Source organism: Nycticebus coucang, chromosome 9, assembly GCF_027406575.1.
Source record: "Nycticebus coucang isolate mNycCou1 chromosome 9, mNycCou1.pri, whole genome shotgun sequence".
NCBI classification, from domain to species: domain Eukaryota; kingdom Metazoa; phylum Chordata; class Mammalia; order Primates; family Lorisidae; genus Nycticebus; species Nycticebus coucang.
In genome coordinates, this window is record NC_069788.1 from 49,773,213 (window position 1) to 49,797,814 (window position 24,602).

Here is a 24,602-nt window from a genome sequence, read left to right on the forward strand (position 1 = left end):
TACCGAGGGTGACATAGTGAGAGTCTGTCTCAAAACAAAAAACAAAAAACAAAATAGCCAGATGTTGTGGCTGGCACCTGTAGTCCCAGCTATTTGGCAGGCTGAGGCAAGAGAATCACTTAAGCCCAAGAGTTTGAAGTTGATGTGAGCTCTGACACTGGCCCTCTACTGAGGACGACAAAGAGACACTCCGTCTCAAAAAATAAAAGGAAAAGAAAACAAAAAAAAATTGGGCGGCGCCTGTGGCTCAGTGAGTAGGGCGCCGGCCCCATATGCCGAGGGTGGTGGGTTCAAACCCAGCCCCGGCCAAACTGCAACAAAAAAATAGCCGGGCGTTGTGGCAGGCGCCTGTAGTCCCAGCTGCTCGGGAGGCTGAGGCAAGAGAATCGCGTAAGCCCAAGAGTTAGAGGTTGCTGTGAGCCGTGTGACGCCACGGCACTCTACCCGAGGGCAGTACAGTGAGACTCCGTCTCTACAAAAAAAAAAAAAAAAAAGAAAACACCAGTAATGAACCCAGAAGAAATAGAGAGCTATGAAATAACTGGCAAAATTCAGAATAATTATCCTAAACAAGTTTAGGGAACTACATGAAAATACAGGTATGGGGCAGCATCTGTGGCTCAAAGGAGTAGGGCGCCGGCCGGAGGTGGCAGGTCTGGCCTCAGCTAAAAACTGCAAAAAAAGAAAGAAAGAAAAGAAAATACAGGTATAAAATTAAATAAAACATGGAAAACAATTTATGAACAAAATTATAAGTTTGACAAATAAATGAAAGTAATGAAAAATAGAAATCTGGCTCGGCGCCTATAGCTCAGTGAGTAAGGCGCCAGCCACATACACCAAAGGTGGCAGGTTCGAGTTCGGCCCCGGCCTGCTAAACAATGACAACTGCAACCAAAAACTATCCGGGTATTGTGGCAGGCAACTATAGTCCCAGCTACTTGTGAGATTGAGGCAAGAGAATCGCTTAAGCCCAAGAACTGGAGGTTGCTGTGAGCTGTGATGCCACAGCACGCTACTGATGGTGACATAGTGAGACTCTGTCTCAAAAAAAACAAACAAAAAGCAGGAATCCTAGAGGTAAAGATTACAGTAATTAAGGGCGGTGCCTGTGGCTCAAGGAGTAGGGCGCCGGTCCCATATGCCGGAGGTGCAGGTTCAAATCTAGCCCCAGCCAAAAAAAAAAAAAAAAAAACAATAATTAAACTGAAAAATTTTATAGAAAGCTTCAACAGCAGACTTAAAATTATTTATTTATTTATTTATTTATTTTTTGTGTGTGTGGTTTTTGGCCGGGGCTGGGTTTGAACCCGCCACCTCCGGCATATGGGACCAGCGCCCTACTCCTTGAGCCACAGGCGCCACCCTTTTTTTATTTTTTCAACAGTAGACTTGATCAAGCAGAAGAAAGAATCAGTGAGTTCAAAGACAGAACATTTGAAATTATTCAATCAGAGGAGCAAAAAGAAAAAAGGATGAAAAAAAATGAAGAAGACCTACCAGAATTATATTATCAAATTAATATAATCTTCACAAATTAGGAGATAATGAAGGAGATGAGAAAGAAAAAGGCCCCCTCTTTCTCCTTCCTAAACAAAAAAAAAAATCATATTTAAGGAAATATTTGCTGAAAAATTTCTAGATCTGGAAAAAGACAACAACATTAAGGTACAGGAATCTCAGAGATTACCAATCAAATTCATTCCAAAGAGAAATTCACTCAGACATATAATAATAATCTTTTTGGGCGGCGCCTGTGGCTCAGTGAGTAGGGCGCCGGCCCCATATGCCGAGGGTGGCGCGTTCAAACCCAGCCCCTGCCAAACTGCAACAACAAAAAAAAATAGCTGGGCGTTGTGGCGGGCGCCTGTAGTCCCAGCTGCTCGGGAGGCTGAGGCAAGAGAATCGCGGAAGCCCAAGAGTTAGAGGTTGCTGTGAGCCATGTGACGCCACGGCACTCTACCGAGGGCGGTACAGTGAGACTCTGTCTCTACAAAAAAAAAAAAAAAAGAAAGAAATTGAATCATCCACTTGCCTTGTGGGAGAGAAAGCTGGGCAGAGGTACTGGATTACTAACTCTTTAATTGTGCTCCAAATTTTACTTAATTGTTATGAGTTCCTTAAAAATAAGTCAAGTAAGTGTTACAGCTGTTTTAGAATTTGTCTAGCAGGTTTTCCGGTCTCTACTGGAAGACCCCTAATAAATAAATAAATAAATAAATAAAATAAAAATAAGCCAAGTAATTTCATATTATTTGTGATATATTAATAGTACCCCAAGTACTGAATCTTGGGGTAATAGCTATGTGATTTTTATCCTCAAGTATATTGCAAAATTCATTGTGCTCACATTTTTCCTAGGAATTTGTTCATTAGGGACAATTTCCAGGCTTTTCCTCTTATACCTTTGTGACAATTTTGTTATCCAGGGTATGCTAATCATAGAAAATGAGCTGGGGAAGGCTGGGTGAGGTGGCTCAGTCTGTAATCCTGGCAAACTGGGAGACCAAGGCGGGTGGATTGCCTGAACTCCCAGGTTCAAGACCAGCCTTAGCCAGAGTGAGACCTCAGTTCTAAAAATATCTGGGCATTGTGGCAAGCACCTATAGTCCCAGGTACTGGGGAGGCTGAGGCAAGAGAATGGCTTGAGCCCAAGAGTTTGAGGTTGCTGTGAGCTTTGATTCTGCAGCACTCTACTGAGGTGACAAAATGAGATACTGTCTAAAAAAATAAATAAATAAGGAGCTGGGGAACACTGTCTCTTTTCTCTAGGAGGAATCCCTGGAGGAATGTGTGAAAGATTGGAACTATTTCTTCTCTGTTTCATAAAACGTTCTCAAGAAATTTCCTGGGTCCAGGGATTTGGGGGTGGGTGGGAGGAATAGGGTTTCTACTGGTACTCTCACTTTTATGGTTAAAGAACAACAGAGAATCAAAATATTACATTGGGCAGATCTTTGAAAGGTTCATCTCATTGCTCAATTTGCCTGAAAGTTGAGCCATAACCAGTCAGCAGGAGGTGAGCTGCAGGCCGATGAAGCTTCATCTGTATTTACAGCCACTGGCCGTTGCCGGCATCACTGCCTGAGGCCTGCCTCCTGTGAGATCAGGGGCATCATTAGATTCTCATAGGAGCATGAAGCCTCCTGTAAACTGTGCATGGGAAGGTTCTTGGTTGCACACTCCTTTTGGACATCTAATGTCCCCACCTCCAGCCTGGTCTATGGAAAAATTGTCTTCCACGAAGCTGGCCTCTGGTGCCCAAAAGTCTGGGGACCGTTGGTAGATGACCTTTTCTTGTCAGTCATTTCCCTCCTTTCCTTCCTTGCTTCCTTCCTTCCTTCCTGTCTTTCTTTCCTTTTTTAGACAGAGTCTTATTTTGTCACCCTCGGTAGAGTGCTGTGATGTCACAACTCACAGCAACCTCAAACTCTTGGGCTCAAGTGGTCCAACTCAAATTTACTGAGTCTTGTCCAACTCCTGGGCTTAGGCAATTCTCTTGCCTCAGCCTCCCGAGTAGCTGGGACTACAGGCGCCTGCCACAATGCCTGGCTATTTTTTTTTGTTGTTGTTGCAGTTTGGCCGGGGCTAGGTTTGAACCTGCCACCCTCGTATATGGGGCCAGCGCCCTACTCACTGAGCCACGGGCACCCCCCTCAACTCATATTTTCATCTTTGCTGTGTCCCTAATGAAATAAGTTCATCTATTTAAAAAATTCATTTTCTCCTTTCTTCATCTTTTACTATTTTTTTTTTTTTTTTTTTTGCAGTTTTTGGCCAGGGCTGGGTTTGAACCCGCCACCCCTGGCATATGGGGCCGGCACCCTACTCCATTGAGCCACAGGTAATGCCCCTTTTCTACTATTTTATACATAGACTATGTTAACTTTATATCATATATACTGTCTTACTTTCTTGTTGCTATAACACAATACTAAAGACTGGATAGTTTATAAAAAAAAAAAAAAGTTGATTGGGCGGTGCCTGTGGCTCAGTGAGTAGGGCGCCGGCCCCATATACCAAGGGTGGCAGGTTCAAACCCAGCCCCCACCCCCGGCCAAGCTGCAACCAAAAAATAGCCTGGCATTATGGCAGGTGCCTGTAGTCCCAGCTACTCGGGAGGCTGAGGCAAGAGAACTGCCTAAGCCTAGGAGTTGGAGGTTGCCGTGAGCTGTGTGTGATGCCATCGCACGGCACTCTACCGAGGGTGATAAAGTGAGACTCTCTCTGTACAAAAAAAAAAAAAAAACAAACCCTAAACAAAACAAACAAAAAGAAAGATTATTTGGCTCATGGTTCTGGAGGGTGGAAAAATTCAAGAATGTGCACCTGCATCTGGTGAGGGCTTCAGGCTGTTTTAGCTCATGGTGGAACGCCCAAGGGGACCCAACATATGCAAAGGGATCACATAGTGAGAGAAGAAGCTAGATGGGGAGGAGCCAGGCTCTTTTTAACAACCAGCTCTTGGAGGAACTAAGATCTGAGAGAGGGCATGAATCTATTCATGAGGGATCTGCTCCCATGACCTAAACACCCCCATCATACCCCAGTTCCCAACATTGTCATACAGGGGATCAAATTTCAACATGAGATTTGGAGGAGACAAACATCCAAACCATAGCACACACTAATACATAAGTTCAAGAATTTTGGTGTATAACTATGATAGAATTACTAGAATAGACTTTATCCCAAGATCCTGACCTTTGAGTTATAGACAATAACTGATGAAACTTTGGTCTTTCCATAAGGGAGAAGGAGAGAGTATGTTTTGGGTTGTATACAAGATGCTAGATGGAAGAATTTTTTCCATTTGTTTGTTGGATGTTTATATATGGGAAGTAAGGTAGATGTTGATGTTTGGCAGACAAAAGAAAAGACTATATTGTAACTTTCATCATTCCTTTTAGTCCAGGTGTGTCCAAACTTTTGGCTTCTCTGAGCCACATTAGATAAAGAAGAGTTGTGGCTCAAGCGGCTAAGGCACCAGCCACATACACCTGAGCTGGAGGGTTTGAATCCAGCCCAGGCCTGCCAAATAACAATGACAGCTGCAACCAAAAAAATAGCTGGGCATTGTGGTAGGCGCCTGTAGTCCCAGCTACTTGGGAGGCTTAGGCAGGAGAATCACTTGAGCCCAGGAGTTAGAGGTTGCTGTGAGCTGTGAAGCCACAGCACTCTACCCAGCGGGACAGCTTGAGGCTCTGTCTCAAAAAAGAAAGAAAGAAAAAGAAGAGTTGTCTTGGGCCACACTTTAAATACACAAATACTAACAAAAGCTGATGAGCAAAAAAAAGGTCCACGCAGGCTCGGGGCCTGTGGCTCAAGTGGCTAAGGCGCCAGCCACATACACCAGAGCTGGCAGGTTCAAATCCGGCCCTGGCCTGCCAAACAACAATGACAACTACAACTAAAAAATAGCCAGGCGTCATGGCTGATGCCTGTAGTCCCAGCTATTTGGGAGGCTGAGGCAAGAGAATCCCTTAAGCCAGGAGTTGGTGGTTGCTGTGAGCTGTGATGCCATAACACTCTATCCACGGTAACAGCTTTGAGGCTCTGTCTCAAAAAAAAAAAAAAAAAAAAAAGTCCATGCAAATTTTAGTGATATCTGCCACCAAAGAGAAGCAAAAAGTCCTCACATAACAATCCTAATTATCTAGCGGCCTATTTAGAGAATCTTTTAAAATCATCCAGCAGGCCAGGCAAGGTGGCTCACACCTGTAATCTGAGCTCTCTGGGACGCCAAGGCAGGTGGATTGCCTGAGCTCAGGAGTTCGAGACCAGCCTGAGTCAGAGGGAGCTCTCCAAAAAAAACCCAGGCGTTGTGGCAGGTGCCTGTAGTCCCAGCTACTTGGGAGGCTGAAGCAAGAGAATAGCTTAAGCCAACGGTTCTCAAACCTGTCTCGACCCACAGGAACTGTATTAAAGGGCTGCGGCATTTGGAAGGTTGAGAACCACTGGGTAAGCCCAAGAGTTTGAGGTTGCTGTGAACTGTGATCCTACAGCACTCTATGGTGACAAAGTGACACTCTGTGTCAACAAAAAAAGAAAATTGGCAGGTAACATAGTTATGTCAACTGAAAATGAAGTTGCAATTGCACGAAAATATTTATTTTTCCAGAAATCTTTTTTTTTTTTGTAGAGACAGAGTCTCACTGTACCGCCCTCGGGTAGAGTGCTGTGGCGTCACACGGCTCACAGCAACCTCTAACTCTTGGGCTTATGCGATTCTCCTGCCTCAGCCTCCCGAGCAGCTGGGACTACAGGCGCCCGCCACAACGCCCGGCTTTTTTTTTGTTGCAGTTTGGCCGGGGCTGGATTTGAACCCGCCACCCTCGGCATATGGGCCCGGCGCCCTTACTCACTGAGCCACAGGCGCTGCCCTATTTTTCCAGAAATCTTGAAGTCTGTTTTCAAATTCTGTGTCAAGTTGAAAAACAAGGGTGCATATTTTTTCTGTTAATGGGACTGTGTTTAGCCAGTGCGTCAAAATGCATATAGTTAAGAGAAAATCTCAATTAAACTCAAAAGGGGAGAGGGAGGTCAAGGTCTTGGCAAGTTCCCACCTAACAGGTGCAATGTGCTGGTTTATGGCACACTTCGTGGGTGAAGGACACAACCACATATTGGACTTTATCTTACAAACACAAGCAATGTAACCCAATCATATGTAACCTCATATAAATTTGAAATACAAAAAAGAAAAAGCAGCACTGTGTTTATCAGCAATCATGTAAAACAAGTTTCTTTCTTTTTTTATTTTTTTTAGAGACAGTGTCTCATTTTGTCACCCTCAGTAGCGTGCTGTACTGTCACAGCTCACAGCAACCTCCAGCTCTTGGGCTTAGGCCATTCTCTTGCCTCAGCCTCTGTAGTAACTGGGCCTACAGGCGCCCGCCACAATGCCCAGCTATTTTTTTGTTGCAGTTTAGCCGGGGCCAGGTTTGAACTGGCCACTCTCAGGTATATGGGGCTGACACCCTACTCACTGAGCCACAGGCACAGCCCGTAAAACAAGTTTCGTAGATAAGGGCATAGCTTAATACCTGCTTTAGTATTTAAAGCCGTATTTCAGTTGTTGCTGGTATTATTTTTTGTTTATTTATTTCTTTATTTTTGAGACAGAGTGTCACTTTGTCACTCTCAGTAGAATGCTCTGGCGTCATAGCTCACAGCAACCTTAAACTCTTAGGCTCAAGTGATTCTGTTGTCTCTGCCTCTTGAGTAGATGGGAATACAGGTGATGGCCATGACGCCCAGCTATTTTTAGAGGCAAGATCTTGCTCTGGCTCAGACTACAGCCTGGTCTCCAACTTGTAAGTTCAGTACCTGCCTTGGCCTCCCAAGTAGTGTTTGCCTTTTTTTTTTTTTTTTTTTGTAGAGACAGAGTCTCACTTTATGGCCCTCGGTAGAGTGCCGTGGCCTCACACAGCTCACAGCAACCTCCAACTCCTGGGCTTAAGCGATTCTCTTGCCTCAGCCTCCCGAGCAGCTGGGACTCCAGGCGCCCGCCACAACGCCCGGCTATTTTTTTGTTGCAGTTCGGCCGGGGCTGGGTTTGAACCCGCCACCCTCCGCATATGGGGCCGGCACCCTACTCACTGAGCCACAGGCGCCGCCCGTGTTTGCCTTTTTTTTTTTTTTTCTTTTTGAGACAGAGTCTCCCTTCGTCGCCCTCAGTAGAGAGAGGTGACATCATAGCTCACAGCAACCTCATACTCTGGGGCTCAAGCGATTCTTTTGCCTCAGCCTTCCTATTAGCTGGGACTACAGGCCCCCACCACAATGCCCGGCTAATTTTTTTTTTTTTTAGCAGGCCCCGGCTGGTTTGAACCCACCAGCTCTGGGTGCATGTGACTGGTGCTCTAACCACTGAGCATGGGCACCTGGTTGGCATTATCCTTTTTTTTTTTTTTGAGACAGAGTCTCACTTTGTCGCCCTCTGTAGAGTGCTGTGGTGTCGAACTCCGGGTTAAGCAATTCTCTTGCCTGAGCCTTCTGAGTAGCTGGGACTACAGGCGCCCACCACAATGCCTGGCTATTTTTTTGTTACAGTTGTTTAGCTGGCCTGGGCCGGGTTCGAACCCACCACCTTTGGTGTATGTGGCTGGCACTGTAACCACTGTGCTACGGGTGCTGAACCTCAAGCAATCCTCTTGTCTCAGCCTCCGGAGTACCTGCGAGTACCGGTGCCCACCACAATGCCCAGCTATTATTAGAGACGAGATCTCACTCTGGCTCAGGCTGGTCTCGAACCTGTGAGCTCAGGCAATCCACCTACCTGGGCTTCCCAGAGTGCTAGGATTACAAGTGTGAGCCACCACGCCCAGCCTTTCGGTATTATCTTTTAAAAGCAAGAAAATTAACTATTTTGTCTTTGTTTTTCGACAGAGCCTCAAGCTGTCCCCCTGGGTAGAGTGCTGTGCCATCACAGCTCACAGCAACCTCCAACTCCTGGGCTCAAGTGATTCTCCTGCCTCTGCCTCGCAAGTAGCTGGGACTACGGGGCACCTGCACAATGCCCAGCTATTTTTTTTTGTTGTTGTTGTTGCAGCCGTCATTGTTGTTTGGTGGGTCCAGGCTGGATTCAAACCCACCAGCTCAGCTGCTTGAGCCACAGGCGCAGAGCCAAGAATTAACTATTTTTTTCCAAACACACTGGAAAACTTGAAAATGTATGGATTTTGAATGTTTCCTGTTTTTCAGCGAATATTCCATCTTTCTTTTTATTTTCTTTTTTTTGACAATGTCACTAGCCAAAGACTATTCTAAATGTGATATCTGCTAATAAAAGTATTCAGTGTTCACAAAGAAAAAATGGTGCCTTAGATTACCTCAAACAATGGATAATGGTGCTTATACAATTAGTTGGTATCTAAGAGATTTGAGAAAAATATACCCTTGTGAACATGAGTTTCAAAGTTAATTGCAGCTGAGCAGAAAACTCAAAGGAATTCGAACTTTTAATTTTAAATGCTATAATTGGTTGCCTAGTGCCAAAAAGAAAATTGGTATAGTAGCTTTCAGGAAAATCACAGAGTATATTACAGATTTAAAAATAATTTTTTTTTTGAAGTAGAGTCTCACTATGTGGCCCTTGCTAGGGTGCTGTGGCATCATAGCTCACAGCAACCTCAAACTCTCAGACTCAAGCAATTCTCTTACCTCAGCCTGCCACCACAATGCCCGGCTCTTTTTTTGTTGTGGTTGTCATTGTTTTTTTTTTAGCAGGCCCAGTCGGGCTTGAATTTGCCAGCCCCGTGCATGTGGCCAGTGCCCAAACCACTGAACTATGGGTGTTGAGCCTTTCTTTTTTTTTGACACAGAGTCTTACTTTGTCTCCCTCAGTGGAGTGCTGTGGTATTACAGCTCACAGCAACCTCAAACTCTTGGGCTTAAGCGATTCTCCTCTTGCCTAAGCCTCTCAAGTAGCTGGGACTACAGGCGCCTGCCACAATGCTTGGTTAATTTTTTAGAGATGGGGTCTCGCTCTTGTTCAGCCTGGTCTTGAACTCCTGAGCTCAAGTAATCCACCCGCCTCAGCCTCCAAAGTGCTTGGATTACAGGTGTGAGCCACTGCACCCAGCCCACGTATTTAAATTTTTTAAACCCCCAGAAAACAGTTTTTTATTTTTATTTTTTATGAATGTATTGATTTGTGTTTATTTGTTGAAATGGAATTGAATAAACCTGAAATGGCTGGGGAACAAATATTGAAGATATTCACGTATGTTATAACTAAAGTGTCTTCGTGTGTTTATTTATTTGTTTAAATGTCAGAAGTGCTTTTTGTTTTTGGCACAAATATTTCTTTAGCACTTATTTTAATTTTATTTTAGTTTTTATTTCAGATTAATACAGGGTATACATGATTATGTTACATTGTTTGCATTTGTAAGGCAAGTCCAAGTTGTGGTTCTTCCCTTCACCCAGGAAGTGTGCCATACACTCATGCATTGTTCCCTTTGGGTGGAAACTTGCCAAACCCTCCCCATCCCTTCTTGAACCTAACTGAGTTTTTCTGTCAGGTGGGCTGATAGTTGTTAATCTGCAGGTTCCAACTTAATATTGAGTACATGGTATGCTTGATTTTCCATTCTTATGATTCTTTACTTAGGAGAATGTTCTCCAAATCTTTTCAGGTTACTTCAGATTGTCTCCAAATCTTTTCACACAACAACAACAAAAAATAAACACAGTGCTGTTTCTTTTCTTTTCTTTTTTTTGAGACAGAGTCTCACTATGTCACCCTTGGTAGAGTGCTATGCCATCACAGCTCACAGCAACCTCAAACTCTTGGGCTTAAGTGATTCTCTTGCCTCAGCCTCCCAAGTAGTTGGGACTACAGGCACCTGCCACAACGCCTGGCTATTTTTTTTTTTTTTTTTTAGCAGGCCCAGGCCAGGTTTGAACCCACCAGCCCCGGAGCATATGGGTGGCGTCTTAACCACTGAGCTATGGGTGTCCCCAACGCCCGGCTATTTTTTAGAGACTAGGTCTTGCTCTGGCTCAGGCTGCTCTTGAACTTGTGAGCTCAGGCAATCTACCCGCCTTGGCCTCCCAGAGTGCTAGGATTATAGGTTGAGCCACCGCACCTGGCCAGTTCTGTTTCTAAAGGTGATTTTCAAAGTCAGAGCTATATGCATCCATAAGGTATCAGTGTATCCAAAGGAATCTCAGGCACCAAGCTCCAAAAGAAAAGAAAACTTCACCCTGGCTGTCTCTACTGCAACATGGGGGCCTTCCGAACTCATATAAATGTACCCAAGTTAGTAAACCAGTGCATTCTTATAAGACTGTGGAGGATGCAGTATTGTGCCCATGAGCCTAAGAACCAGGGATATATTAAATAAGCATCACCTTTCTGTAAGACACTCACTTAAAACTTTCACTAAAACTGGAAAACCAATTCATGTAACCAAAAAATTAGTGCCCCTGTAAGATTTTGAAATTTAAAAATGTATATAAATCATATTATTGAAACACTGATACCTTATGGATGCCTATAGCTCTGACTTTGAAAATAATGGAGCTGTTAAAGGAAACAAGGCAGCTATACAGAAGGGAGCTATCTCTGAGGGTTGAAATGGTAAGGTGAGGATTTGGATTTTAAACCTGTCTTAGTCCATTCCTGCTACTATAACAAAATATTTTAGATCAGGTAATTTATAAAGAACAAAAATTTATTGCCCGAAATTCTGATGGTTGAGAAGTCCAAGATCAAGGCACCAGCAGATTCGGTGTCTGGTGAGGGCTCATTCTCTGCTTCATAGATGGCACCTTCTTTCTGTGTCCGCACATGGCAGAAAGGGCAAACAAGCTCCCTTGAGCTTCTGTTTATGAGGACAGAATGGGACTGTAAACTGGGATCTCACGGTGGATCATTTTTAGGTAGAGGGAAGAATATTACATTATATTATATTTATCTTTTTTTTGAGACAGAGTCTCACTTTGTCACCCCTGGTAGTGTCCTGGCGTCATAGCTTACAGAAACCTCAAACTCTTGGGCTCAAGTGATTCTCTTGCCTCAGTCTCCTGAATAGCTGGGACTATAGGCGCTGGCCACAACACCCAACTATTTTAGAGATGGGGGTCTCCCTCTAGCTTAGGTTGGTCTCGAAAACGTGAGCTCAGGTGATCTGCCATCTTGGCTTCCCAAAGTGCTGGGAGGTGTTGAGCCACTGCAACCGGCCAAGAGAAGAATATTTTAGGTAGACCACAAGCCCACAGATGGTGTCAGGAGGAGGATAAATAAACTGGCTTGGCTGGAATTAAGGGTTCTTGTAGTCCAACAGAGAAAAATAGGTAGGATAGGAAAAGTAGATTGGAGCCAGAGCATGGAGCCTTGAGGGCCAAACCAAAAGTAAACAATAAGGAATCCTTTCCCTCATATTTTTTTTTTTTTTTTTTTTTTTTTGTAGAGACAGAGTCTCACCTTATCGCCCTCAGTAGAGTGCCGTGGCATCACACAGCTCACAGCAACCTCCAAATCCTTGGGCTTACGTGATTCTCTTGCCTCAGCCTCCAGAGCAGCTGGGACTACAGGCGCCCGCCACAACGCCCGGCTATTTTTTTTTTGTTGCAGTTTGGCCGGGGCTGGGTTTGAACCCACCACCCTCAGCATATGGGGCCGGCGCCCTACCCGCTGAGCCACAGGCGCCGCCCGCCCTCATATTTTCTTTTCTTCTTTTTTCTGAGGTGGGGGTGAGGGCAGGAACATGTTAAAAAATGAAGGTACTGGGCTCAGTGCCCGTAGCTCAAGCAGCTAAGGCACCAGCCATATACACCAGAGCTGGCGGGTTCAAATCCAGCCTGGGCCTGCCAAACAATGACAACTACAACCAAAAAATAGCTGGGTGTTGTGGCAGGCACCTGTAGTCCCAGCTTCTTGGGAGGCTGAGACAAGAGAATCACTTAAACGCAGGAGTTAGAGGTTGCTGTGAGCTGTGACGTCACGGCACTCTACTCAGGGCGACAGCTTGAGGCTCTGTCTCAAAAAAAAAAAAGAAATATTAAGGCACTGTATTCAGAAAAGCTATAGTGGAATAAAGATGCATATGTCATTTAAAAAAAGAAACACATAAATTTTTTTGCCTTAATTTGAGTTTGCTATAATTTCAATTTCATTTGGAATGATGCTATGGTTTGAAACATTGTATTGATAAGTCAGTTTTCATCTTGAAGACAAACATGTCTAACTCATTTAAATGAGCAGTTAAATCCATTAAAAATGCTGTATCTGTAAGTCAATTTTTATCGTCAACTTTTGGCCAAAATCTGTTTTTTTCTTTTTTTTGAGACAGAGTTTCAGTTTGTTGACCTGGGTAGAGTGCCATGGCATCAGTGCTTTAAAGGAATTCCTGGAATTGGTGATGATTTAATTCCTTGACCCTTATTATATTCACAGTCTTGATGATGAGTTATATGACATTATTCATTTTTAAAGCTTTTGTGCATAAATTTCTTTTTTTTTTTTTCTTTTTCTTTTAGACAGAGTCTCATTCTGGCCCAGGTAGAGTGCACTGACATCCTAGCTCACAGCAGCCTAAAACGCTTGGGCTTGAGCAATCTTCTTGCCTCAGCCTCCTGAGTAGCTGGGCCTACAGGATCCACCACAATCTATTTTTAGCAGGGAAGAGGATCTTGCTCTTGGTCAGGCTGGTCTCAAACTCCTGAGCTCAAGCAATCCACCCACCTTGGCCTTCCAGAGGGCTAAGATTAGAGGTGTGAGCCATCATGCCCAACCAAAAATTTTCTTTCTTTTTTTTTTTTTTGAGACAGAGTCACACTTTGTCATCCTCAGTAGAGTGAGGAGGTGCCACAGCTCATAGCAACCTCAAACTCTTGGACTTAAGTGATTCTCTTGCCTCAGCTTCACAAATAACTGGGACTACAGGCACCCACCGCAACGCCCAGTTATTTTTTTGTTGCAGTTGTCATTGTTTAGCTGGCCTTGGTCAGTTTCCAACTGCCAGTCTGGGTGTATGTGACCAGAGTTATGGGCACCACCAGCGTACTGATTTGATATACAATGTGAAACGCTTACATGGAACTGATTAACACATCCATCACCTCACTTATTTGTTATGGTAAGACAATCATACTCTTTTCTTAGTAGTTTTGAAATGTACCATTGCATTAAGCACATTAGGGGAGGTGCCCCCAAACACCCTCCCTCCTCCTGCCTACCCCCTCCCTTCTCTCTCCTCTTCCCTTCTACTTTCTGGGCTATAGTTATGTTTTACCATTCATATGAATGTGTAGGTGATTATTATATTGATTTCATAGTAGTATTGAGTACATTGGATACTTTTTTCCCATTCTTGAGATACTTTGCGAAGAAGAATATGTTTCAGCTCCACCCAGGTAAACATAAAAGATGTGAAGTCTCCATTCTCCATCTTTTATTTTTTTTTTTATCTGAGACAGATCCTCAAGCGGTCGCCCTGGGTAGAGTGCTGTAGCATCGCAGCTCACAGCAACCTCCAACTCCTGGGCTCAAGTGATTCTCCTGCCTCCGCCTCCCAAGTAGCTGGGACTACAGGCACCGGCCACAATGCCAGGCTATTTTTCAGTTGCAGCCGTCATTGTTTGGCGGGCTGAGGCTGGATTCCAACCCACCAGCTCAGATGTATGTGGCTTGCGCTTTAGCCGCTTAAGCCACAGGCGCCGAGCCTCGATCTTTTTTTTTTTTTTTTTTATGGCTGCCTAGTATTCCATGGTGTACGTATACTACAATTTGTCCAAAAAATTTTTTTGATGTACTATGCAATGGTATTTCATCCAATGTGAGTTTGTAGCAGCAATTGCATTGTCTTCTAACAGTGACTTCTTAATTTTGTGTCACTGTCTTTTATCTATCATCATGTCCGTTACCCCAGGCCCTGCAAGGGCCTTCCATGCCCTTCTAAGTATGCTGGGACGATATCAGAAAATGTTAAGGGGCGGGGTTGTGGCGTTTACAGCTGGAGCATCCACAGAATAGCAGGCGAAAGGGCCAAGAATCTCCTCGCGGAGACAAGGAGATAAGGTTTAGTAGCATTAAATTATTTAAGTAGCGTCTTAAACAATTTCTTCTCTCAACATCAACTAGCAGAGCAGTTATAAGAAGAGTCTAGGTGATGTGCTGAGAACACATTCAGAAAACAGGCTCAGGAGAGTTGTGCCAGTAGGTGAGGTGCGCCTCCCTCCCCCAAGAGGGACAAGGCCCGTTGCACCGCTGGACGAAGGGAAAAAAGACCAGGAGGGAGGCAGAGAGGGAGGCAGGATGTAAAATGTCGGCGTGGATTTCTTCTGTTTGCCTCACCTCCTCCACCACTGGCTAAACCCTGAGTATTCGCTCCGAATTTCTCCACCCCAAAGGGGGAGGGATGGAGGCTGGACAGGTTTTAGGGTCTAGGACCATGAATACCCCCCAACTGCAGTCCACTCCCTCACCCCTGCTTTGGAGGGTGGCCTGTGTACCCAGCTAGATCTCCACCCTTAGGAGTATCGTACTGCCAGACCCGAAGAGCCTTGGCTACTTCTTCCCCAGCACTAACCCCAGGGGCTTAACGCAGCAGCTGCCCGCCTATCGTGAAAAGACTGCAAGATTTTTACGCGGCAGTGCCTGGGAAATGCCAATGGCAGCACAGGGGATGACCCCGCGACTGGACCAGGTACAGGCGGCTGCAGGCAAAGCAAGAGGCGGGCGCAGGCTGGGCCGCCGGCTAAGCTTCTATGTATGCCTCCAGCTTCCGGCCGCCAGAGCCTCTTACATATCTCCCCACTAAGGACCCCGGGAACCAGAGTCTTGGCCGCTTTGCAGCCCTAGTGTTTTCTAAATTCATTGCCAAGAAGCAGAAACAGCCCCACTGAGCTGGCCCCAGACCTTTAAGCTCCCAGAACCTCATTTTTTTCTTTCTATAGAAGGGTGAAAATGCCTGCCTGGTTTAACATTATTTTACCTAGGAAGTGGTAGATAATATTTGTAAATAGACCCCTGAAAATGTTTGCTCGCTAAAATCCTGCCTTGTCCTGGAAGCAAATTTAGGTCATGTTGGGGGCAGGGAGTCATAGTGTTGAGCACCTGGAGAGAGCCATTTCGTCTCAAAGTGCCTGCGACCCTGATCCAGCGCGAGGCTGGAGTTGGGCGGTGGAGGAGTCTCGAGAGGAGGAGAGGACATTCTTGCACCCCAGAGTCCTAACTACATATGGGCTTCTTTAGACCTCAAAATTTAGCTCTCTTAGAGCTTGTAACAGATCACCCGGATTACGCGCCAAACTCCGGCTGCGGCTCCAGAACAGCCTCGGCCGCACCTGATTTCAGTTTCCTTTTCTCCGCCCCTGCTACCCCACCTCCGGCGGCTGCCTGGGGATTTGCCCAGTGATCAGTGACGAAAAGGAGGCTAAGGTTCCCATTGGAAGGCAGAGTTAGGCAGGGGCCAATCCCGGGGCTGGTCCGGAGAAATCTCGGCGAAGGGCCCCGAAGAGCCGGGAGATTACCGGGCGGGGACGAGCTGACGCTCTGGTTTCTAGTGGAGGAGCGGGACCCGGAACAGACCGGCGCGAGCTAGGAGGGGCCTTAGCCCCGGATTCGCGGACCGGAGCTCGGGACCGGTGAGTAGGGGGTGTCCAGTGCGAGATGCAGTAGCACCATTATCACACACGGGCCCCAGCTTTGGGGCAACCAAACGCGGCCGTGGGGCCCGGGGGCGGAGCAGGGCCAAGTACCCCGGCGGGCTCGGGGAGGGGGCCAAGTTCGCTGCTTCTTCCCTGGGAGCCCTGTCTCTCCTGCATGCTTGACCCTCCATTCTCCCCTTCCTCTTGGGTTTCCTCGCTTTCCGTTGTCTAGCTCAGAGTCGGATACATTCTGGTTTCCAGAACCAGAAGTAAGTGGGGCCTGGATGACCGTCCGGTTGCTTGGAGCCTGGTAGATAGACTGCCAGTCCAGCGCCATGACCAAAGTCATGAAGTCATGATTTTTCTCCTTTCCTCCCTTTTTTTTTTTTTAACTGGTCGGAGTAAACCGGTTTAGCCGCATATATTTGGAGCTGTGCATTCGCTCCCTCCTCCAGCCCATTAGCATTTTTCCTGCCGATTTTCTTCCTATTTGACCTTAGGAAAAGAGTGTAAATTTAACTTTGCGGAGTAAATGGGAGGGAAACACTTGCAAATTCCCAGTGGATTCCAGATTTTGACCCCACGATTTGTGTGTGCACCAAAAGTGGTGAGAATGACATTTTTCATGCATGCCTGAACCTCCTATTTTAACCGTTAGCTAAAAATCATAACCCTAGCATGTTTTTTACCAGTTAAAAAAATCACATTTTTAAAAAATAGGCTTTATGTTCCCAAATCTGTGTCTTTATTTTTTAAATAGATTTTATTTTTAGAACAATTTTAGATTTACAGAAAAATTCAGATGATAGTACTGAGTTCCTATGTACCCCAAACTATTTACCCTATTATGAACATCTTACATCAGTGTGGTACACTTGTTGCAATAAATAAACCTATATTGATACATTATTATTGACTGAAGTCCTTGGTGTTGCAAGATTTCTGTAGTTTTTTTTTTTTTTTTGAGACAGTCTCACTATGTTGCCCTCCGTAGAGTGCTATGGCGTCACAGCTCACAGCAACCTCCAACTCTTGGGCTTAAGAGATTCTCTTGCCTCAGCCTCCCAAGTAGCTGGGATTACAGGTGCCCACCACAACGCCCGGCTAAGATTTCTGTAGTTTTTAACCTAAGTACTTTTTCTGTTTCTCAATCCTATCCAGGTTTACCATATTATATTTAGTTGTCTTACCTCCTTATGCTCCTCTTGGCTGTGGCAGTTCAGACTTTACTTCATTTGAGGACCTTGACAGTTTTAAAGAATACTGGACTTATATATTATAGGATGCCCTTCTATTGCAATTTGGTGTTTTTCTCCTAAGACTGGGCTTAAGCATTATTGAGAAGACGACAGAGGTAGATTGCCCTGTTTATCATACCATTCAAGTGCACATACTGTCAACTTGGCTTAATGTCGATCTTGATCACTTGGCTGAAATAGTATTTGTCAGGTTTCTCCACTATAAAGTACTCTATTTTCTACTCTTTGCATACTGTACTCTTTGGCAGACAGTCACCATGTGCAGCCCATTCCTTACGTTCCCCCTCCTTAAGGGTAAGTATCTACACATATTATTTGGAATTATTGTGCACAGAAGCTTTCTCTCTTTCCCCCCCATTTATTAATTTATTCAGTCATTTATATCGGTGTAGACTCAGGGATATTTATTTTATGCTTTGGGTTATAATCCAGTATTACTTTATTTTGTTGCTCAAATTATTTCAGCTTTGGCCATTGGGAACTCTTTCACATTGGCTCATGTGCTCCTTCCTAGCCTGTAGTTTTGTATAGCGTTTTCTTATTGAAATGCTTTTACTTATGTGACCTTGCTTGAACTTCAGATAGCATTTTCTCCTTGTTAAGAAGTAAAGAAATTGGCTGGTTATAGTGGCTCATGCCTGTAATCCTAGCACTCTGGGAGGCCAAGGCAGGTGGACTGCCTGAGCTTACGGGTTCAAGACCAGCCTGAGCAAGAGTGAGACCCTGTCTCTAAAAATAGCTGGGTGTTGTGGCGGGTCCTTTAGTCCTAGCTACTTGGGAGGCTGAGGCAAGAGAATCGCTTAAGCCCAAGAGTTTGAGGTTGCAGTGAGCTATGACGCTACAGCACTCTACTGAGGACAGCAAAGTGAGACTCTGTCTCAAAAAAAAAAAAAAGGCAGAGCTAAGGGACTACCAGCTCAATGTGCAGCTCCGAGAGGTCCTTGCTAACCGCTTTACACAGATATTTGCAGATTATGAAGCATTCGTGATTCAGACTGCCCAGGACATGGAATCCTGGCTTACCAATCGGGAACAGATGCACAACTTTGACAAAGTAAAAAGAACCAGAGTTTCCCTTTTTGTGATTACAAAAAGGGAAAATGGGCTTAATGGGCTACATTATTGATTTTGTAAACCTTATTTAAACAAACATTTTTCCACTTCTCTATCCCATTAAGAGCTTTTCTTTACCATTATTTTACACTAGATAAAATAATTTCCCAAGAAGACAAATCAGGCTTGGCGCCCATAGCTTAGTGGTTAGGGCGCCGGTCACAAACACCAGGGCTGTGGGGTTCGAAACTGGCCTGGGCCTGCTGAACAACGACAACTACAACAAAAATAGCCAGGCATTGTGGCAGACACCTGTAGTCCCAGCTAGTTGGGAAGCTGAGAAAGAGACTTACTTAAGCCCAAGAGTTGGGTATTGCTGTGAGCTGTACTGCCATGGCATTCTACCAAGGCGATATAGTGAGACTCTGTCTCAAAAAAAAAGATCAACTAGCCCATTAAGCTGGTCTTTTCATCATGTGTTAAATTGCCTATAATCTCATTTTAAGATTTTTCTGTACTTTGATGATGCTTCAATTATAGAAATTCTTAAATTTCAAAAAAAAAAAAAAAAGTAAAGAAACTGAGTCCCAGGGCAGTGAGTGACTTCTTAAATGTCATAGCAGTACAGTAAGAGACTGGACTCAGACTGGATCTGACTATCACAGAAGACACTGCAAACCTCAGAAGAGTACCTCTGGTTGGATTGAGGCTTCTTGGGGTGACTTTAGACTTGGACTTCTAGGATCAGAATAGAAAAGACATGAAGAATGGAAAGGAGTTGGTGTTGGTAAACAAAAGCATATTAGGCTTGGCATCAAGATGAATTAGAACTTGTCAGTTTGGTCTTGAACCCTTGGTCTCAAGTGTTCCTCCCTATTTGGGCTTCCAAAGCGCTAGGATTACAGGTGTGAGTGTCTGTGCCCAGCCCTTAGTAGACTTTAGTTGACCTTCCCCTCAAAATTATGTGTCTGTGGAGTAGGCAGGGGGAGATCTGGGTAATGTTCATGGCCAAGAAAGTCTAATTGAAAGAGGACCCTGGCAGCCTAATGCTAAAGCAGAATTGTAAAGTGGGAAAGGAGTGTGTGGTGAGAGGAGAGAGAATGGAAATGATGACGGAGCTCTGGAATCAGATGATGACATTAATTCTACTAACACAGAACCCCTTACTTTGTGCCAGATTCTGGAAGTAAAGACCAATGAGGCATGGCCTTTGGATTCACATTTTTGTTGTAGGGAGAGATAGGTAAAAATCTTAGTTATAGTAGTCCCTTTTATGTATACAGGGTGTCCATAAAGTTTGGGTGCAATTTAAAATAGTTTAATAGTTAAGGCTCAGCGCCTGTAGCACAGTGGTTATGGCGCCAACCACATACACCAAAGGTGGTGGGTTTGAACCCAGCCCAGGTCAGCTAAACAACTGCAACAAAACAATAGCCAGGCGTTGTTGCGGTTGCCTATGGTCCCAACTGCTTGGGAGGCTGAGGCAAGAGAATCATTTAAGCCCAAGAGTTGGAAGTTGCTGTGAGCTGTGATGTCATGGCACTCTACTGAGCACTCTACTGAGGACTAATAAAAAAAAAAAACCATAAAGCAGTTTAATAGTTTAAATTGCACGCAAACTTTATGGACGCCCTGATACATACACACACATGCACTCTCTCTCTGTCTCTAATTTTTAGGTCCCCTTTTATCTGTGATTTCCTTTTCCATGGTTTTAGTTACCGATGGTCAATACTGGTTCAAAGATATTAAATGGAAAAATCCATAAATAAACAATTTGTAAGTTTTAAATTGCACGCTGTTCTGAGTAGTATGATAAAATCTTGTGTCATACTGCTGTCCCTTCAACACAAGAAGGGTGAGTACAGTACAATAAGATATTTTGAGAGACACCACATTTGTACAACTTTTATTATAGTATATTGTTCTAGTTACTGTTAATCTCTTACTATACCTGATTTATAAGTTAAACTTTATTACAGGTGTGTATGTATGGGAAAAAACATAGTATATACAGGGCTTGGGATTATCTGCAGTTTCAGGCTTCCACTGGGGATCTTAGAACATATGTATAGCAGATAAGGGAGGAGCTACTGTATGAAGCATTGTGATACTGCTATTATAGAAATGCAGTGTATACAGAGCTGCAGGAGCTAACCAGGGGAGAAGTTCATTCAACTCAGGGGTGGGATGGACACAGGAAGGGCTTCACAGGTAAGAGACGAAGCCCTCAATCATGAGCTGGGCTCGAGAGAAGAACATGTATAAAGGCACACATGAAGAGTGGGGCGGTGAAGGAGATGCTGTCTTCCTGGCTCAGTGCATCTAATAGCTGGAGAATTAGCTAGAGTGAGGCAGACTGACTTGTCCAGGGGCTGGATAAATAAGTTGGGGCCAGATTGTGGGGGGCCCTCCTGTGCAGTTTTGGCCTCGGCTAGAAGTTTTTTTCCCTTGAGACAGAATGTCTCTCTGTCACCCTGGCTAGAGTGCGGTGGTAGTGTCCTAGCTCACTGCAGCCTCAAACTCCTGAGTTCAAGTGATCCCCCTGCCTCAGCCTCCTAAGTAGCTGGGACTACAGGTGCATGCCACCACACCCAGCACATTCTTCTATTTTTTTGGAGAGATGAGGCTCTTGTTCTTGTTCTTGCTCAGGCTTTTCTGGAACTCCTTAACTCAAGGGATCCTCCCACCTCATCTCTCAGAGTGCTAGGGTTACAGGTGTGAGCCACTGTCCAGCCAGCTAGGAGTTTTGAAGCAAGACAATAACAGGATGAGATCCTGTGTGCTAGGAAAATGATCCTGGTGGCCCTTTGTAGGAGGTATGCCACATCTCTCCAAATCTACAATGCCCGGCAGTGCCTGTGGCTCAGTGAGTAGGGCGCCGGCCCCATATACTGAAGGCGGTGGGTTCAAACCCAGCCCCGGCCAAACTGCAACAAAAATGCAGTTGCCGGGGGCACCTGTGGTCCCAGCTACTTGGGCGGCTGAGGCAAGAGAGCTGTGACACCACAGCACTCTTGAGGGCAACAAAGTGAAACTGTCTCAAAAAAAAAAAAAAAAAATCTACAATACCATTTGTCTTAATCTGTTTCTTGTTGCTATGACAGAGTACAGTAGAATTGGTAAATTATAGCCGGGTATTGTGGTGGGCGCCTGTAGTCCCAGCTACTCGGGAGGCTGAGGCAAGAGAATCGCGTAAGCCCAAGAGTCAGAGGTTGCTGTGAGCCGTGTGATGCCACGGCACTCTACCTGAGGGCGGTACAGTGAGACTCTGTCTCTACAAAAAAAAAAAAAAAAAAAAGAATTGGTAAATTAGGGCGGCGCCTGTGGCTCAAGGAGTAGGGCGTCAGCCCCATATACAAGAGGTGGCAGGTTCAAACCCAGCCCCAGCCCAAAACTGCAAAATAAATAAATAAATAAATGACAGTGCTGTTCACAGTCTTAAAAAAAAAAAGAATTGGTAAATTATATAAACAGTAGATGTTTACTCGGCTCATAGTTCTGGAAACTGGAAAGTCCAAGAATGTTGTGCCGGCATCTGGAAGGGTCATCCCATGGTGGAAGGTGAAAGTCAGCAAGCAAGACAGAGACCATTAACAGCAAGCTGGGCTGGCTTTTATAACAGCTGCCTCTGGGAAAGGCACTCCATTCCCTCATGACCCAGTCACCTCTTAAAGGCCCCAATATTGTCACACTGGCAATTAAGTTTCCAACATGTGAACTTTGGGGGGATACATTGACACCATAGCACCATCAATTATTTTATGTGTCCTTATTTTATGTTCCATATAGAAAAAACATTTTGCCAATTAAGCTATGACATGTCGTCAGTCATACTTCAGAGATGCTAAAGTGTGATGTCATGAGTGTCTTACATTTGATGAAAAAACAGTAACTCCCTAGCTGATTGCTCCTCCTCCTGGATATGAATGGTTAGAATATCTCCATCTCCCTAACATCTATGACAGTGGTTCTCAACCTTCCTAATGCCGTGAACCTTTATTATAGTCCAAAGGGGTCACAACCTGCAGGTTGAGAACCGCTGATCTATGAAGATACTAAGTTACTAAAGGAAGGAAGAAGGGAAGGTAGGTAGGATCTATCCCACCTCTCCCTTTCTCCAAAAGATAAACGTTTACAGCACTTACTAGTTGAGTAAAGGAACACAATATCTGGTCAGCTGCTGTAGGATTCCTTGGCCTGTTACTGGGCCTCTCTCATGTTCGTTATTTTAGAGTTAAATGCACACACACACACACACACACTGCGATTCTATTTTCCATCTGCCAGATTGGCAAAAATTTTAAAGCCGACAATATAGGTGTTGGCAAGGCAGTGGAGCAGCATGAATCCTGGTAGCCTGTTGGGGAGAGCATACAGCATTGTAGTCAGTTTGGAAAGAGTATGGCCTGAACTCGTCAAATTGAGGATGCATCTTCCTGCCTGTGTGTGCTAGGACATGTGTGCAGAAATATTTACAAAAGGAGTATTTGTAATTGTTTTGAACTAGAAACAACCTAGAAGGCCATTAGTACACTACATTAAAGAATCATACAGTTATAGATGAGCAATGGAAATAGGGCTGGGTGTAGTGGCTCATGCCTGTAATCCTAGCACACTGGGAAGCCAAGGTGGGTGGATTGCCTGAGCTTATAGGTTTAAGACCAGCCTGAGCCAGAGCGAGACCTTATCTCTAAAAATACCTGGGCATTGTGGTGGGTCCTTGTAGTCTCAGCTACTTGGGAGGCTGAGGCAAGAGAATCACTTAAGCCCAGGAGTTTGAGGTTGCTGTGAGTTATGACAGCACAGCACTCTACTGAGAGCTGCATACAAAGTGAGACTCTTGTCTCAAAAAAAAAAAAAAAAAAAGCAATGGAAATAAAATCGGCTCACAATCACTTGAACCTCACAAATATTGTGATGTGGATAGCTCCCTTGGCTATATAAATAGTACATGCAGTATGATTCCTTTCATTTGAGGCTCCAAGCATGGAAAAAAGCCGGGCATGGTGGCTCATGCCTGCAATCCTAACACTTTGGGAGGCCAAGGCAGGAAGTTTGCTTGAGGCCAGGAGTTCCAGACCACTCCAAGAGTGAGACCCCATCTCTATGAAAAATAGATAAAATTAGCTGACCATGCTGGCACACCCCTGTAGTCCCAGCTACTTGGGATACAGGAGTATCACTTGAGGATGCAGTGAATTATAATGATGCCACTGCACTCCAGCCAGGGTGACAGAATGAATCCCTGTCTCAAGAAAAAAAACAAAGAAAACTTGGAAAAATAAACTATATTGTTTATGGATGTATACCTAGGTCTAAAACTAAAGAAAAAGGAAGAAGGGATTATCACCATTATAACTTATTCCACAACCATCTTTCAGACGCAGCCTTTTCTTCCCTCTTGGTTTTTATAAGTTCCTAGAGTTGAGCCTTGGGTCATGGTGCCCTGAGGATGATGTGCAGCCCACTGTTCCTGCTGCTACAGGGAGTATAAAGAAATGACCTCTCTCTAGTAATTTGTCATCTTGCTGGAGGGAAAAGACAAGTGGCTAAGTTTGCTTGCACTCCTTCAGAAATCTAGGAAGCATCTTTGCATCAGATACATCATTTGTGTCTGTGCTTTTACTAAACCAATTTTTACTGTCTGCTCTGAGCCAGTTATTGTGCTACATTCTGGGCATAAGACACAGTCACTGTCCTTGTTGGGTGAGAAAAGCGGGTCTTTTTTTTTTTTTTTTAAATCATAGCTGTGCATATTAATACAATCATGGGGCACCATACACTGGTTTTATATACCATTTGACATATTTCATCACACTGGTTAACATAGCCTTCCTGGCATTGAAAAGCAGGTCTTAAGATAGTAATTATACTGGTAATTGAGGACTTACAAGTACCGAGAAGCACAGGGCTGGGGTGGGGTGCTTTGGGGCTGTAAGAGGGAGAACATGTGTGGGCCTAGTCTGACAGGTCAGGAAAGGTTTGTCTTCAAGCTGGAAAAGGAGTTTGCTACATGGTAAAGAGATAGTGTTCTAGGCAGAGGAAATAGCATTTTCAGGGAGCTTGGATAGGAAAGAGCATGGCACTTAAAGGCATGGAGAGGGATTCAGTTTGGCTGTGGGGTTGAGATCAAATTTGAGGTGGGGAGTGGCCAGAAATGAGTGTGGAGATAAGGGCTGGGCCATG

At 44.7% G+C, this 24,602-nt stretch overlaps 1 protein-coding gene and 1 non-coding gene across 3 annotated transcripts in view; both read left to right on the plus strand.

Annotated features, from left to right (window-relative positions):
* Positions 1-2,137: 2,137 nt before the first annotated feature.
* On the plus strand, positions 2,138-2,199 carry LOC128595129 (U7 small nuclear RNA). Its single transcript, XR_008382798.1, has one exon. It is a non-coding gene; the product is annotated as a U7 small nuclear RNA (small nuclear RNA).
* A 13,474-nt stretch (positions 2,200-15,673) lies between these two features.
* TRIM26 (tripartite motif containing 26) overlaps positions 15,674-24,602 on the plus strand; it is a 38,073-nt gene continuing 29,144 nt past the window's right edge. The window contains exon 1 of one of the 2 annotated variants that reach the window (XM_053600964.1): positions 15,674-16,098. The gene's annotated coding sequence lies outside the window, so the exon portion shown is untranslated. The remainder of the gene's footprint in view (positions 16,099-24,602) is intronic. The other variant, XM_053600963.1, reaches the window with a different exon arrangement.